Below are 17,054 nucleotides of genomic sequence, written 5' to 3'. Positions count from 1 at the left end.
TTTGTACACACAGGTGGTATGGTACGGAATCAGTAGATACTTTATAAATAATAAAAATAGTAATACACAATGGAGGATTCTAGAAAGTATCATTATAAAGGTAACTACTAGCAAAACTAAAAACAGAACATGTCTTCCAAATGACATACATGCATGTAAAACAAAGAAAAAACACAGATCATTAAGTGAAATATAAGAAAGCAAATTAAGCAGTAAAACAGAGAAAGCAGACCACATAATAGAAATAATAACAAACACATCTATCACATCAATAAATCTAAATAGGATAAATTCATATGTTAAAAAGAAAAAGTCCTCAGATTGAATCAAAATTCAACTATAAACTATAAAAAAGATACACATTTAATTTCAACTAGAAAAAGTTGAGACCCCAAAGATGAAAAAAACAAACCCAATTAAAAAATGGGTAGAGCATATGAATAGACATTTATCCAAAAAAGGCATACAGATGGTCGTCAGCAGGCACATGAAAAGACGTTCAACATCACTATTAGGGAAATATAAATCAAAACCACAATGAGATATTACCTCACACCTCTTTGAATGACTAATATAAAAGACAAAACATAACAAGAAATAACAAAAGTTGTCAAAGATCCACCACCAAGAAGCATAAAGGCCAGAGAGATTCCCCACTGAATTCTACCTACCTTCTAAGGAGCAGTTAATTACCATGTAGCAGTCAGACCCAAACTTTAGAAAGAAAGAACAACAACAAAAAAAGAAAACTACTGATCAGTCTCATTTATGAATACTGAGGAACAAATAATAAGTTTAGGTAAACAGCATTCAGCAACACACTAAATTAATACATATTAACTGAGTGGGTTTTAAATGCAAAGATGTTTTGGTGCTGGAAAATCTACTGATCTAATTCACCATATTAGGGGCATAAGAGAAGAAAATCATAAGATCATTTCCACAGCTGCTGCCCTCAAATATTTATAACATAGCTCAAAATACATCATGGTAAATGGGGAAGGGCTAAATAAATTCTAAGTCAAGTCAGGAAAAAGACAAGAATGTCCACTATTGCCACTACTGTTTATCATCATCCTACAGGTAGTAGTCAGTTCATTGAGGTAAGAGAAAGAAATAAATGCAATAATTGGAAAAGAAGAGATTCAATTATCATTTTTTTCAAGGTAATATTGCAATATACATAGAAAACCTAAGCGACTCAATAGAAAAATTTTTATTAAGGTATCATTGATATGCACTCTTTTGAAGGTTTCACATGAAAAACAATGTGGTTACTACATTCACCCATATTATCGAGTCCCCCCCCATACCCCATGCAGTTACTGTCCATCAGTGTAGTAAGATGCCACAGAGTCACTTCAGTAGAAAAATTTTCAAACAATAAGAGAATTAAAAAGGTGACTCTTCAAAACCAATTAAAAAAAAATCCAAAAGTATTTCTGTATATAAACAATAACTGTTAGAAAATATTATGAAGAAACAACTGTGTTTGTAATAGCAGCTTTTAAAAAAGATACATGAACATAAATTTAATAAAATATGAAAAAAAGATATGAAAATAACTTTAAAACATTACTGAGAATGTGAAGACATGGAAAACTATATTCTATTCTTGGGTAGGAAGCCTAAATATCATACAGATGCTAATTTTCTCTATATGTATAAATTTAAGGTCATTACAATGAAAATAACTGGTTTGTTTTTTAGAACTAAGCAAGGTGATTCTGAAGTTTATTTAGAAAACTAAAATCACTGAATAATAAACAAAATATAAAGCCACATTCACTAAAACAATTTGGTCCTGTTGTATGGAGAATCAGTGGGTAAATGAAACTAAGAATCCAAAAAGAGACTGTATTTTTGGAAAATTTGACTATGAATAAAAAAATGTTGCACACATCACTGGGGACAAATGAGTTACTTAACAAAAATTATCAAAAAAATTGGGCAGCAATCTGGGAAAAAAAAGATAATCATGTAAGTATCATGCCTCACATTAAATTATCTTCCAAAGGGATGTATTTTTAAATTTTAAAAAAAGGAAATTAGAATCATATTAGAACAAAATGTAGAAGAATTAAAAAAAAATTCTCAAAGTCAGAAAGGCCTTTCTAAAAGCTATAAAAAAAAGGTTTCTGCAAAAGTTAGGTATATACATACATAAAATCAGAATAAATAAAGACAAAGTAAGTCATATTACAAATTGGAGGAAAATGATATTAAGTAAAAAAAGTCATACTACAAACTGCGGGTAAATTAAAGTAAAATAAAATGGATATTTTCCTTTACTTCCTGTAAAAGGTATTCCTACAAACCCAATAATAAAGATCAATAACCCAGTACAAAAATGGACAATGGACCCCAAATTGACAGGGGAAAAAATACAAATGGCATTCAAATACATTTGAAGATGCTCACCCTTACTTGTAATGAGACAATGCAAATTAGAACCACACTAAAATACTATTTTTCACTCAGATTGGTAAAGATCAAAAGTTTGATAAATGTGTGTTGGAGAGAGTTCAGAGAATCAGACTGTCACAATTATTGGTGTAAAGATAAATGAGTACAACTTTCTGTAATAGGAAAGTGTACCAAAGTTTTAAATATGTATTTTCTAAAACAGCAATTTTTCTTACCAATACATTTACACTTGTGAGAGAGAATGTGCCCAGTGACATTCCTTGCAGCATTGTTTTTAATAGCAAAAGGCTGGAAATAACCTATATACCCATTGACTAGGCCCTGGTTATTAAATTGTGGTTCATACCTTATAATGGCATACTAGATAGCTGTTAAAAGAATATGGCAGCCCCATATGTACCAATATAGAGTGATCACCAGGATATATTAAATGAAAGAAGCAGGCAGCCAAAAATGTATACAGAATAAGTATGCCATTATTTGTTTTACATGTGTATACCTATAAATACACCTATAATATACATAAATATAAGCACACACATATATACTTATATGTATATATGTATGAAACATCTATGGAAGAGTATAGCAACCAGGTGGTCTGTGAATGGAGGGTGAAAATGACTTACTTTACACTGTATAATCTTTTTACACTTTTAGAAGTATGTATCATATACATTATTACCTATTCAAAAAACTAATTTAAAAAATCAAGTTTTGGATTGCCCTCTTGGGATGATTGTGAAGAAGTATTTAAAAAATTCTTCGTATTATCTGCATTAGGAAATCTCTGCATCTAAAAGGTAAATACAAATTAATAAAGAAAAATATAAATTTGTCTTGACAATTTGGTCCAAGAGAGCAACTGCTGGATCCATGAAAAACAGTACTAAGTGCTGACCATGGCTTTGCTGGCTGGCCCTGCATACAGACTTCCATGGCAGCTGAAATCAGCCCTATAGCCAGCCACAGGTGTCAAGGTAACTGACCAAGTGTGCTTCAAAAACAGCCAAGAGAAGAATAAAGTAATTCTCAAAGCAATCCATAACCTCTAAGGTTCAATTATGTTGTGGATACATGGTTTGTATGCAATGAGGAATGATTTTAGGACATGACTGTCCATTAGGCATGAATCGTTTGTGAGCTGGTTCCACCTGCAAGTGATCCTTACCATTGATTAAGTTCAAGAGCACAAGAGAGCACCATCAAGATGTGCACAGATCTGAAATAACAACTGGTGGCTTTCTTTCTCAAGCCACAAAATAATGTATCCTTAGATCTTATGGTCAGGTATCCTGGCCCATCATTCTTAAGGCATATGCAACTTACATGGATGAGGTCAAAATGACTACCAGTCAAACACCATCACTTAAAACTTACTGAGCATCCATGGACTCCAGAAGGTACTATACAAGGTAGAAACCCAGACTCTCTTTAGCCTTCTTTCTATAAGTCTTCAGGTGAATTTCTAAAACCTTAGGGCATACACATTTGGGTGAATACCAGAAGAAGAAAAAAAGTCATGCAAAAGCTGTTAAAATGTAGGGAAAGTTAATTTTGTCTTGTTTGAGGTAATTATCTTACCTATTTATGAAGCTACTTTATTTTTGCTGATTTGCTGGAGAGTAGCATGATTGAACAAAAATGAGTTACTCAAAAGTTTAGAAGAGTGTTAGAATACACAGCTTTAAGAGATACTGGAGACTTAAAACCTATTTGTGTCACAAAAATGAAGTACAAAATACACCTTTGGTTTTTTGTCTTGGTTCTGCCATATGAGGAGAAAAATGTCTCCTGCTATATTAGGGCAGTAATAATTTATGTCTGACACACAGTGAAGGTGTCAGTGTCATTTTTTACTATAAGCTTACTCCCTGGGCAGACATGTTTTTGATATTTTAATACTGATATGTATAGCTAGGAGAGTGCTTTATTAAATAGTTCACTGACAAAAATATACTTCATTTGTACTAAGTGGATTCCCTGTACTAGCAATTCTGATTGTTATTTATATAACTATCTTTCTTCCTTCAAAACAAGTCTGCATGACAGATGCTATTAGCCCCATTTCACAGATGAAGAAATAAAGGCTCAAAGATGGAAAGTAATCAGCCCAAGATCAAGTGGCTGGGCTGTGACAAAACCATATTCAACCCAAGTGAGCTGACCTCGAGCCTGTATTTCTCCTACCATCCCCAGCCTCTGACCAGCACATAGTCTCTGGATAGTGAATGTAGTGTATATAGTCATTGTGCCTCACTGAGTTATTACTGAGCTTCCTCCATGCTAATTATTATGCTAGCTTTGCAGAACAAAACTATGAACATGACTAGCAGGTAATCAATATTTAATGAATAAATCAGTCTTTAGATACATGGCTCCTATCCACAAATGATAAATATGGAAAATTATTTTATAATATATACTGAAAGTTACTATGGGCCAGGCACATTTCCAGGAAAAGGCAGAAGAAGAAGAAAAAAAAAAGAGGTAACAATAAAGCATCTGGTATATAAAAAGCACAAAATGAATTCCTACTTTCACAGTAACTATAAACAGATTATAAACTCCCTTACTAAAAGACAGAGATAGTCAAATTGTTTAAAAATCAGCTACATCTTCTTCATAAGAAAGAGCTAAAACAAAATGATGTTTAAACATTGAAAATAGAAGAAAGAACACAATATTCAAAGTAGACACCAAAAGTTGGTGTAGGACCCTCATCAATTCCTGATGGGAATGTAAAATAGTGCAACGACTGTGGAAGAGTTTGGATGTTAAGAGTTTGCAATGTTAAGCAGAGTCATCCTAAGACCCAGCAATTCTACTCTGAGCTAGCTTACCAAGAGAAATGAAAACATGTGTCCACAGAAAAACCTGTACATGAATTTTATACAGTAGCATTATTCATAATAGCCAAAATGTAGAAACAACCCAAAAGTCCATCAACTTACAAGTGGATAAGAAAATGCAGTATGACCATGCAATGAAATATTATTCAGCAACAAGAAGGGATGAACTACTGATACATGCTATAGCATGGATAAGCCCAAAAAACATTCTGCGAAGTAAGTCACAGAAGTCACAAAAGGCCACATACTGTATGATTCTACTTACAAGAAATGTCTGGAATAGGGGTAAATCCATAGAAGTAAAAAGTTGATTGGTGGTTGCCAGGGCTAAGGAGAAAGGGGATGGGAAGTGACTACTAATGGGTTTCTTTTTGGAATGATGAAAATATTCTGGATTTAGGTGATGGTGATGGTGTGTGACTGAATATTCTAGGAACCACTGAAATGTATACTTTAAAAGAGTGAATTTTATGATATTTGTATTATATGTCAATAAGGTTATTTTTTTAAAAACTGGTGCAGCATGATTAATATCAGGCAAAAGAGAATCCAGTACAAAAATATTAATAGAAGTGTAAAGTGGCTTGGAACCATAAATGAAAAGATGATTAATTGCTTCCATGGATTATGGACAAGTGAAGGCATAAGAAACGTCTGAGGTAGGCCTTCCATGATTGAAGGGAGGAAGGAGGGTATGAGCGAAGCTTTGCCTATGTGCAAAGGGTGTGTGGCCACCAGTCAGCAAGCATGATGCTCACAGAGCTGGGCTGTCAAGGAATTTGAGCTTTATTCTACAGGCTTTTAAAGAGAAGAAAGATGTTAGACACTCAAGTGTTTAAAAACAACACTCTGAGAGCCGTGAGTGGAAAATGAATTACAGGAAGAAGCAGCAAATAGGTAGACCAGTTTGGAGAGCCACATAAGCAGTGAGGGATATTTATCTGACTTAGAATAATGGCAATGGACAGAGCCAAGAAGAATATTAGTTTGGATGTCTAGGATGAGGGAGAAGAAGAGCCCAGGATAACCCCAAGGCTCCTTGCCAAGACAATCTAGTGTTAAATAAGAAAGGCAGGAGAAAGCATGTGTGTGCACGTGTGTGTGTGTGTGTGTGTGTGTGTGTGTGTGCATGTAAATGGGCAGAGAGAGTTTAATTTAAGCATATGAAGTATCTTTGGCAAATGGAAATTTAGGTCTGAAAGAAGCAGGCTGGTTAGAGTGATTCAGAGATCTTTACACAAGGTGGTTGGGTATGTTTCATTCTCTAATGTTAACTGTATGAAGAACTAGAAAAATATAACATTTTAAATTACTGAGTTGCCTTCTGTAATTTCGAATTAAGTCAGGGACATGGCTAATAATGGAAGTAAGTCAGATGGCTGATACTGCTAGTTGCCTACTCAATAAGCATTCCCTCTTCTTCCTCATAGCCGAACCCCTAATTTATGGGGGGTGGCAGCTGCAATTTACCCAGCTAAAAATATTTGATTTCTCAGACTTACATTTTGAGAAATCCTGTGACAATGAGATGTAGGTGGAAGTCGCTGGGGAGGGCAGCACTTTCTGAATTAAAAAGGCAAAAACCTCCCTAATAGAAGGGGCCTTACTCTTTAGCTATTTGCACCTTCCTTTTCTTCCTGCCTGTTCTACAGATGGAAGCCCAGAGACACAGCAGTGATCTTGTGACCATGGGGGAACCAGATTTAGGATGAGTTCCTACAGGCTAAGAATGGTGAAGCAGGATGATGGAAAGAAGCTGACTCTCTGATAGCACTGTTTGAGCTCCTGCGTCAGTCCTGGACTGCCTTTCTTGGGAGTGTAGTTCCACAAGACAAATAAACTTGCATCTGTTTAAGCCAGGTCCTAATGTGTGTGTTGTTCTTGTTTTGTTTGTTTTGGCTGCTGAATGCAATCCTAACCAACAAGTCATACTTGGTTATATATATTAGTGAGACTAAAAAGACATGACCATTATTATTCCAATTACTAAAAGTCTAAAAATAAAATATCATTTATTCTTATTACCAAGAAATACTGAAAGTCTTAGGCAGCTTAACAGGTAGTTCAGAGCACAGAATTTTTCTTTTTTTTAAACAGTGTGATAAAAATTATGGTTAAAGGGAAATTAGGGATAATCAGTATTAATAAAATTAATGAATACACACTCTTCTATTAATGAGTATATGTGCATGATGACATCCTTCAGACTTGTTCTGGATGAGGTTAACTGATCAGGCTTGTTTAAATGGCTTCAGCCTGAATGAATGTTCTTAAAGATGGAATTATTCACCTGACTTTAACAAGAATTATAATCTTGGAAGAAAGAATTTTTCTACTCTCCCAGGCATTCGGTAAACAAAGCAAGGGAAATAGCATGTCTCTGAATCACAATGTTCTGGCTACTCACAGAAGAGTTTTACTGGGCTATGTGCTGGGATTATGTCTCTGGAACTGCAGTCGATAATGTTCTAGGAAACACTTACTGCCTCCTATCACAAAACTTCCATTGTCTTCATGGCAGGGACCAAGTTGAAGACTTAGATCTCTATGGCAACAGTGGCTGCTTTGAAGACCCGCCAGGAGAAAGTTATCCCAGGTTTCGCGACCAGGAAAAGTCATGTAACTGATCTGTTTTTATCTCATGGTCACTGTGGTTTGGGTAACTATTTGCATTTTCTTTTTTGTTTTGGCTACTGGGAAGCTCAAACACATCTTTAATCCCGTCTCCAGAAACTGCACTAGACTACCTGGAAAACTCATCTCCAGAAACTAACTGGACTGGATGATATAGAGTCTTCTCTAAATTATCTCTGATTTTTATCTTTCTTTCTAATTCGTGTGTTGTCTCTACACTGTTTCATTATCTATTAATGTTATGTTTTTACTACCTATTTTTTGTAAAGTCCTCCAATGCTTTATGGAGCAGGGAAACTTTAAAGCAAATAATTTTTAAAAGGACCAGGTAATAATGATATTAATAATAACAGTGAATTTATTGAACACTGTTACGAAATGAGGCACTGTCTTAAGCACTGAACCTTTCTGAAGTTATTTACCCTAAATATGAGATAAATCCTATTACTGTGCCCATTTTACAGTTGATAAAACTGAGGCACAGATGCTAAAACTCAGGACAAATTACTCAACTTGGACCTGTCCAAGGTCAAACAACAAATAAGTGATGAATGTAAGGTTCAAACCCAGGTATTCTGAATTATGAAAGTTATACAAAAGAAGAAATAATAATAACAATTGAATTTCTAAAAGCAACTGAGCCCTTCTGATTTTATAGGCTGAGCTCAGCCTCCTTCAGCTCTAAAGGAGATATCTATTATACATCTTGTCCAGACAATCATTCCTGATGATCCATATCACCAGAGGGGAATGAGACAGTAAAAGTCAAAATGACAAATAATCAAAAAATAATTGCCTTTTGATCTTGGAACATAAGGGTATTCATTGATTCACTCACTCATTCATTCAGTGCTCATCCTGTGCCATGCATGGTGCAGGTGCTGGGAACAGAGATGAAGCTGACACAGTACCTGCCCTCCAGGAGCTCAAGTGCAATAAAGTAGAGTCAGGCAGGTAAAGGGCACCTTGGAGTTGTGAGCAGAGCAGAGCAGTGTGACATGATCATTTGGAGGGCAGTGTAGCCCTTGGCCTCTGTGTCACATCTGATAATGGGAGTAAGAAGAATCAGTTCCCTTATAGGGCTAAATTTGTGATGAATTCATACAGAGAAAGTTCTTAGTCCAACTTGGCACACTAAGTGTTCAGTACGTGTTAGACTTTAGCTCAAGGCACAGTGGATGGCAGCCAGGGTACCCTGCTCTGACACACACGTGCACTAAGATGGACATGTCCTCAGAAGCTCCAGAACTGAGGCTGGCTACTTTCTCTCTAGCTACTCCCTAAAAGCCCTAACTTAGAGTCCATAGGCAAGCCTGGAACTCTTTTCTAGATGCCACTATCTCAGATTCAGTGTCTTGCTGGAATACATCACAATATTCAGGATGAATATTCGTTCAATATGCACTTGAAAATCTTCTTCCACAGTCCCTGGCCCCCGTAGTGCCTGCCTGGCATTTTTGTCACATTTGCTCTGCTTCACTGTATCTGTTTGGCAATCCAACAGAGCAGCTCCCCTGCTGCATAATAGGTCAGATTCCCACTTGAACTGGTCTAAGGAAAGACCCAACTAGAATTGCAAGGGGGAGTTTCAAGTGTGTTACTGACTGAAGCCAGTGAGAAAACATGTGTGCTGCCCTTGCTCAGCATCAGCTAGGAACCCTAGGTCTCTTCAATTTTGTGCAGTGGCTAAATAAGAAGTAATTAATCACTTTCTCACCAATCCTCCCTCATATTTAATAGTTCGCTCTAGAAGTTTGTTTTGTCATGCTATCAGCAAAGTCAGTCAAACACTGTGATTCCTTTCTAAATATTCCAGCAACGAGATGGCAGGAGCAGTACTGTGACAAGGCAAAACTCACCTAAAGATAACTTCGTGATGCATAGTCATGCTTTATGGCACTTGCTGAGGAGATTCACCCAGAGATACCTCTTAAATTGCCCCACTTAACCAAGGTTCTTTAAACCAAAACCTTGTAACTCCAAGAATAAGACAAACGCCCAACTTTGCAACATGAAACTGGCTGGCAAAACAAACACGTTTCTACTTCTGTAAGTTCTGAATTTCAAGCAGAAGTATAAAATCACTAGACCACACATTAGAAGAAATTTCTTAATATTTCTCTCTAGATATGTTACTGTACCCTAAAGTTTTTAATATGCCTGTACCAATTTAATGTGTATATTTATAACACACTTGCTAGAAAACAAATTTCCTTCCTGCTGCCAAGTTATTTTTATAGGTTGTTTTTTTCCCCTTACTTATGTGTTAATTAACATACACAGGAAATGGACTGCTCCTCCTGGTGAAAATTCTACATGGTCTCCTCTTGAGTTAATGACATTTTGCTTTCACAGATCTTTTTTAGGCTATATTATTTATTCTTTGTGTGTGCATTTGAATAACTGCAAAATCACAAACTGTACTATATGGTGTCTGAACAACACATCTCCTAAAAAGCATATTGCTAGGCTGGGCTGGTTGGCTTTCTCCTGTTCTAAAACTCTATGCTCTTAGACACACATGCTTCCTCCATCCCTTCTGCTGCTGGCTAACTTCAGTTTGTGACACATTCCCACACTCAAAATTACGTGAAAACAGCAGAGACTCCTGGAAAGGAACAAAAAGGGGGTATGGCAGTAAGAAAGAAACAAATCCTACCATTTGCAACAACATGGATGGAGCTAGAAGGTATTATGCTCAGTGAAATAAGTCAGGCAGAGAAAGACAAATACAAAATAATTTCCCTCATTTGTGGAGTATAACAATGAAGCAAAACTGAAGGAACAAAACAGCAGCAGACTCACAGACTCCAAGAAGGGACTAGTGGTTACCAAAGGGGAGAGGTGGGGGACGGTGGATGGGGAGGAAGGGAGAAGGGGATTGAGGGGTATTATGATTAGTACACATGGTGTGTGAGGGATTATGGGGAAGACAGTGTAGAACAGAGAAGACAAGTAGTGACTCTGTGGCATCTTTCTACACTGATAGATGGTGACTGCAATGGGGCATGGGGGGGGACTCGATAATATTCATGAATGTAAGCAACCAAATTGTTTTTCTTGTGAAACCTTCATAGGAATGTATATCAATGATAACTTAATAAATAAATAATTAAAAAGAAAAAATTTCTATCTCAAAATAGACCCTATAAGGCAAAAATCTCACTTAGGTAAGAGTTTATCATCTCCTGAACCTCTTATATAGAGAAAAAATAAGGCCCATCTCAGAACCTTCCATGAGCAACAGCCTCTAGCAAGGAAATAATGTATTACTTGTTGAGTGGCAGGGGAGTTTTCCTGGTCATGAAGAGCTCTAGAGTAAACCAGTCAGGGTTTATGCCTGCTGCCACTTCATAAACTGTGTAACCAATTGCTTCATCTTTCTGTGCCTCAGTTTCTTCATCTGCAAAACGAGGATGGTAGTACTTAACTCACGAAGGTGACATAAGGATTAAATGAACTACTCCATATATAGTCCTCTGAACTTGAGTACATAATAAACAACTATTTTTGTTTAAGAAAAAAAGGTGGGGGGGGGGTATGGCAGGAAGCCAGCCTTCAAGTTTCTGTCACCCTGATGGCTCTGCCCTGATCCCAGTGGCCAAAAATTGCCTGTTTATGGTTGCATGTATAGAATTTAAAGTCTGCGTACCCAAGCTAAAACCCTGCCTCCCCCAGTAAGGCATTAATCTCTGTGACTTTTTCATTTTCTCATCTGTGAAAATAGCACAATGTCTCCCTTAAAACGTTGTGAATCATACTAGGTGATGCATGTGAAGGCATTTAGTAAAGCCCTCTCTGTAGTGTAGATTTCATTTCCCATTTTTTTCTCAACTCTCTTTTGCTCCCCTGTCCCTTTTTCCCCCCTAATTTGGCTTTTGTGGGTTTTAAATGTATCTCTAAAATGCATTGGCTGAAAATTGCACTAATCTGTGTGCTACCACGGTGAGCAGATTTTTTGCATTAAGTATTTTACTTTTTTTATTGGGGTGACCCTTACATAAGTCAAATGCACAAATTTCAAGGGAATAACTTCATAAATATGTATATGTGTACACCTGTGTAACCCCTACTTAGGTTGAGGTAGGGGGCATTTCCAGCATGCCAGAGGCCTGCCTCATGCCCTGCCCAGGTTATCACAAGTCCCGAAGGCAACCCTGCTTCGAACTTTATTGCCAATGATTAGCTTTGCCTAAAGTTAAAAAAAAAATTCAGGGAAAGCTGGGGTCCCAGTGATAAATACTATTGCTGACCATAAGAAATGTAGTTCCAATCCTCCCTCGGAAGAGAGAAAAAAAATTATGGAAATAAGGGGAGGGGCACGAACTTTCTACGACACACAGGTCATGCAGAACAAGGCCCTCATTTCTGCAGCCAAAGATCAGAGGCCCGGAGAGACAAGTGACAGCCCAACTTCCTGCTAGAGTAACTTTGCTTCCAAATGCGGCGCGTCACAGAACATCTCCACTATGAAGGATGTGGCCGGTACACCCAGCATGCGGGTACCAGCTCTCCCCAGCCTCTCCCTGCTCATCTTTCTAGGGAGCAGCGAACACTGGGTCCTCAGTGGCCTGCTTCCCACGTGGCTGGCATGCCAGGCTCAGAAGGCGCTGTTCCTGCCAGCCACAGCCTGCCCGCCCATGGGGACGCACTGGGCTTCACCTTCCACCCCGACACAGGAATGTCACCCTTACCCCTGCTCCCTGCGCCCCCGCCGGTGTGCACTGCGGGAACAGGGGGTAGGCCCTGTCACGTTCTCCCGACTCCTCCAAGGACTTGCAGGGCCATTGCGGGCTCTTGGAGATGGGTGCTGGGAGGTAAGTTCCCAGTGCTGCGCTCTAGCTCCAGCTTATCACCACACCACTAGCTGTGTGACCTTGGGCAAGTCACTAAACGTCTTCGGGATTAGCTTCCTCATTGCCGGCTGCTTGTGTATCCCCCCAAACCCTCTCCAATTCTGCAATTTCCTAGCCCCTTTTTTACTCCGCCCCAGCTCTTCCCGCGACTACCCCTCTTCAGCGAGACCCCGGCCTTTTGTTCTGGGGGTGAAGCGCGGAAGGGAGGAAGGACGAGCTTGGCGAAGACCCGGCCAGGGCGGCCTCGGCGCCAGGGACCGCTCACCGGAGAGCCGGGCCGGGGAAGTCACCAGACAACGCCGCGGTGACCCCGTTCCCTCCGCGGCCGGTTAACCGCCGGGCCCGGAGGCGCGCCGCTGGGCGGCGGGCAGCTGGCGGCGGGCTCCAGGGCAGAGCAGAGCCCCGACGCCGGCCGGCGGGGGGCCCAGGACGTGGGCACGTCAGCAGCCCTGCCCCCGCCGGGGGCCACTCCGCCCCGGGACTGGCCGGGCGGCCGCGGCGCCAGCGGGCCCCTCCGCCCTCAGGCGCCCACCCGGACGCGCGCGCGGAGGCGCTACCTGCCGCTGGCCTTCCGGGGGCCTGACAGGACTGGAGCTCCGGTGATGTCCCCGCCGCCGCCGCCGGCTCCGGGCTCCGGGCTCCGTCCCGCAGCGCCCGAGATCCAGGCGGGGCCGCTGCGGCCGCGCTGCGCTCCGTGCCGCACTCGGTGTGCGGCTCTCACCCCGGCCGCCCGCTCTGGTGCTGCCGGGACGCGGAGGCGGGGCCGTCGCCCCCACCTGCTCCGCCGGTTCCAGCCTGGGAGCCGCCGCCGCCCCGCGCGCAGGGACGCGGTCTGGCGGGCGGGGCCGCTCTGGGGCCCGGAGGCGGGTCCCGGCCGCGCAGCGCGCCTCTGCCGGGCTGAATCCCAGGTCTGAGCTGCTGAGAGAAGGGGCCTGTGGCCGGAGTTCCCCAGATAGGAGCGGCTGCGGGGTGGGTGACACATGGCCCAGCACCGCCACTCTGGGCACACTCCACTCCTTCATCAATTTATTGCAAAATATTTTGAATCCTTCCTATGCTCCAGGTGGCATCGCCTCTTGTCCAGAGTTTATGGTCTAGAGAGGGAAACCAACTAATGGGCAACTACAACCCAGAACCAAGAGGGGCTGGTCACAGAGGGGACGCCTGGTCCAGACTTTGGGGGAGGTCAGGGAAGGCTTCCGGAAGGGCTGATTTGTTATGGCCAAGAGAACTGAAGGATAAGCATCAATTCTCCGGTGGGCGAGGCAGTGGCCTGGGGAGGTTGATTGTCCCAGGTGGAACTGAAAGGAGGAGGAAGCTGACTGCTTGGAAACTGAATCAGTTTCTTGTGCCAGAAGAACTTGGTATGGTTAGTTAAAAAAACAAAACAAAACACTCAAAGACAAGAACCACATCATCTTTCATGTGTGAAAGTTTGTGTCTGAGGCTGGATGTGTTCCTCTAGGGCAGTGGTGTTTTGGTGGGGTCTCCCTACCTCCCATTAGCTAGGTATCACTGGTAGTGGAGCTAAGAAGCTCATGGGCAATTCATGCAGCCCTGGAACATTTGAGCATCCCCTGCAAGGCCCTTGGGATGTACTGGTGAGGGAAGCTGAGTCTCTAACACTATAGGAGCTCCTGGTGGAGAGTGGAGGAAGAGACCTATACTCAGGGCTGTGCCGAGGCTTCTATGAAACGAAGGGGAGCACAGGGTGAAGGAGCAGTTACTGTCCGCAGGGAGGATCCCACACATGCATTGCAACCTGTCTTCAGGTTCAGATTCTGTAGCACCTGTCATCCAGGTATGTTCCCTAAGCAGCCCTCAGATGGTGTCTCTAAATTACTTATGCTTATAGCCTGACAGTCTGAAGGCTCTCAGTTACAGCAAGGATAAATAATTCACTCCTGATGTCTTTCACTCTTGTGTGGTCAAGAACATGGGCTTCTACTTGATCCTGGAAGGACATGTGTGTAGCCAATGGAAGCCAATGAGGTACTTGCTTCCCATCTGTTTGTCCTGTGCTCTTCCTGCCTTGCCTCCTTCAGAACCGTAATAAATGATCATGGGAATGAAATCTGAAAAACAGTGCTTCACCTAAAATTCACAAGTGAGTTTGCACACATGATTACTACCAAAAAATAAATCTGAAACATTACCAGTTACTCTTCTTCTCTGAATCCCTAATGCTCATTCACATTAAATGTATAACTACTAGTGTTCTAATTCAAAAAGGAAGAAAAGTTTAATAGCAGGGAAGATATGTCCATGAACCCAGAGAGTTCCTATCAGGTCTTCTGTTGAGTGACCCAAGCAGGAGCTGCTTAAATGGAAGGGCTGTTATCTTAAGGGATTGATGTGTGCTGGCTTAGATCAAATAATTTGTGGAAAAATGCTACTGGATGGAAAGGATGAGAAAATGATGGGTGAGGAAACTGTTTGGAGAGTGGGGACATTTGGGGCTGAAATCTTCAGGTGCCCTAAACCTCATATCCATGGGAAGTAACTTGGTCATTAGTGTCTTGTTTCTATGGACTTCGGAGGATTCATTCCCACTGAACTCCACCACATGTATATAACTGCAGGACAGCACTGTTTATTCCAGGTAAGAGACATTTATTTAGTGGCAGACACTGTAAGTCACCTTCCTAATAGCCAAACCATTTTTTCCCTCTTAACTGAACTGAGATTCATGATTGGTCCAAGACTTCCATGACAATCCCATTCCTGATTTCTGAGCCCTTCTTGCCACTAAGGAAGTCATTGACCTGGTTCTGGCCTATATGTTGAAAGAGGGAGTTGGATGGAGAGCTTCTGAGAATTGTTTTGCTGGGACTGTCTTTCCATTTCCCATGTTCTTTATGTCTTGAACATAAATGAGATGCCTAGCAATGCGGCAACCAGGTTACAACCAAGAGGCAGTGACCATGAGGTCAGAGTGTCGATAAAATCAGGATGCCAGAGTGTAAAATAGAGTCATTCAAACCAAAGCCAGCAACAGCTCACCTCTGAACTTTTTGTTATGTGAGAAAAATAACCCCTATTTGTTTAAGCCACTGAGACTGAATCATCTATTCCTTGTGGCCAGATGTATTCCCAACAGATACAGTGACCTGATAAAGGGCAAACATCTCTCATTCTCCTACTGCACACCAAATGCCTGCGGTACCTCACCTTTCACACCTTCTGCTCATAAACATATATTAATATCTGCTGTGATTTATTGAGCTCTTTGGAGAAACGCACTATAGAAATTTTAAAATGTTTTATACATATACCCATATCAAGTTCTCAAGTATTTGTAGAGCAGCTGTTAGATAGTGATAATGTACTGGTTCTGTGAATGCAAAAATGAATTCACAGCCTTGCCTCCAGGGATCTAACAAGTTAGTAGAGGACACAAGCTTGTAAATAGATTATTACAGTTCCATGTCAGAGAGGAGTTTGTCCTGGATAGAGATGAATTACAGGGGAAGAAATGTTGAACTCTGTCTGGTGTGGGAAGGAGGGAGATGGTAATTTCTGAGCTGGGCTTTGATGAATCAACTGGAGTTTCCCTTGTCAGAAACGGGAAGAGGGGTCATCTCAGGGAAGAGAAAGTCTGAAAAGACTTGGTGTCCAGGAACCTCAAGCTCCACGTGTCTGCAGCCACACTCATGGTTTTCCTCCCTAACCTCTCCCATTCTCCAGTTGCCCATCCCGCATCCATCCCGCTGGAGCACCAGCAGCCTCCTCAGCTCTCTTTCCCTCATCACTCCTCTGAGCAGTGGATTTAGCCTCTTGGCTATACCTAGTTTTACCCATCTGAATCAATGCCACCTGATACCAGCACCTGTCACCTCTCTCCTGCAACTCCACAGTAGCCTCTTAGCTGGTCACTCCACATCACATGCTGCTCTTCCATTCCGAACCTTTCTTCACAGCATGGTCAGAGAAATCATCTTGAAACCCAAAGCTGGTCTTATTAACTCCCATTTTCTGTAGTTCAGTGACTTCCCTTTGCTCTGATGATAACAGCCAAGATCCTGGGCTTTGTCTGAAGGCCCTCACAGTCTCCAGCACAACTTAGCTAGCCCTCTCCCTCGATCTCTTTACTCCAGCCATGCCGGTCTGTTTTCAGATCCTTGAACAGGCCCTTTGCATGTACTCTTCCACCTTTGCAGAGAACATCCCCCAGATGAGCTCCTTTTCATTTTTCAGATCTCAACTAAATGTAGTCATCATTTGTGTGATAAGCTCTCATAATCCCTTGTAACTCTATGGCACCATTACAATTGTAATGATGCTG

General features: G+C 41.2%; 1 protein-coding gene across 5 annotated transcripts in view; it reads right to left on the bottom strand.

Annotated features, from left to right (window-relative positions):
* The window catches only part of WIPF3 (WAS/WASL interacting protein family member 3), a 92,649-nt gene extending 79,116 nt beyond the window's left edge, over nt 1-13,533 (bottom strand). For 2 of the 5 annotated variants that reach the window (XM_057504618.1, XM_057504623.1), the window contains exon 1: nt 13,343-13,532. The gene's annotated coding sequence lies outside the window, so the exon portion shown is untranslated. Of the gene's footprint in view, nt 1-13,326 lie in introns of all 5 variants that reach the window. The other 3 variants (XM_057504619.1, XM_057504621.1, XM_057504622.1) reach the window with 3 other exon arrangements.
* Between the last annotated feature and the right edge of the window lie 3,521 nt (nt 13,534-17,054).

Source organism: Manis pentadactyla, chromosome 7 (genome assembly GCF_030020395.1).
Source record: "Manis pentadactyla isolate mManPen7 chromosome 7, mManPen7.hap1, whole genome shotgun sequence".
Taxonomy (NCBI): Eukaryota; Metazoa; Chordata; class Mammalia; order Pholidota; family Manidae; genus Manis; species Manis pentadactyla.
Note: the sequence above shows the minus strand (reverse complement) of the source record. Positions and strands in the feature narration are given on the sequence as shown.